Source organism: Pteropus alecto, unplaced genomic scaffold (genome assembly GCF_000325575.1).
Source record: "Pteropus alecto unplaced genomic scaffold, ASM32557v1 scaffold7, whole genome shotgun sequence".
In the NCBI taxonomy this organism is placed as follows: domain Eukaryota; kingdom Metazoa; phylum Chordata; class Mammalia; order Chiroptera; family Pteropodidae; genus Pteropus; species Pteropus alecto.
This window is the reverse complement of record NW_006494614.1, coordinates 36267972-36268823: the sequence shown is the minus strand read 5'-3', so window position 1 is coordinate 36268823 and position 852 is coordinate 36267972.

The following is an 852-nucleotide window of genomic DNA, read 5'->3' as shown; positions in this document are numbered from 1 at the left end:
TTTTCTTTCGTATTTTCTTCCTTTTTTCTTTCTTTCTGCTTTCCCATTATTCCTTTTCCCTCTCTTTTATGAGTTCGCTATTCATACCAAAAAAGAGAAAAATTTTAAGAAAATTACTTCTTCCTCAACATTCTATCTTCACTTTATTTTCTTCTTGTCTATTCACTATATCTTCTTCACATTTCCTTGTATCTTTTTCTGTACTGGATCTTATTCCTTTCTTTCTACTTTCTTCCTTGAACTTTTCAGATACTTATGGACACAAAGAGAAATAAAACATGATTTCTCTCAAGGAGGTCACAGTACACTTTCCTCACTGTATGCCCTTATGTGAGGGAAAAGCTCAAAATGTTTAAAGTGGGAAGAAGCAAATCCATGGGCAGCAAGGTATGGGCTGACCTTTAAATGCAAAAAGCAGTGATTAGCTCCAGGCCTATCTAAAAAAATGATTATTTTTCAGGAGGTTCGGCATTTTGTCTTTCTTCAGAGAAGTAAATCCATGTTGAAAATAGAAGATAACACATTCCGTGCTTGGGTAAGTATATTAGTGTTGAGAATAACGGGTAACTTATTGCCTGCCCTATTCTTACCTTTCAGAAGAGTAGCACAAGATCTCTTTAAGATGAACTGTTTTAAAATTAAAATCACTAAGCAAGGAAATCCCTGCTCTGCTCTGAAGAAATAATTAAGTTGCTTGATGTAGCCTTGAGCAAAAGAACAAATGTTAAACTGCCCTGGATCTCTGGCTATTTTCAGCAGAGGATGACATGACAGGGTGAATAAAACCCCTAGATGGCTAAAGATCAAGCAGAAACCTCCACTCTCAGTAACACAAGTATTTATCATTTTTTT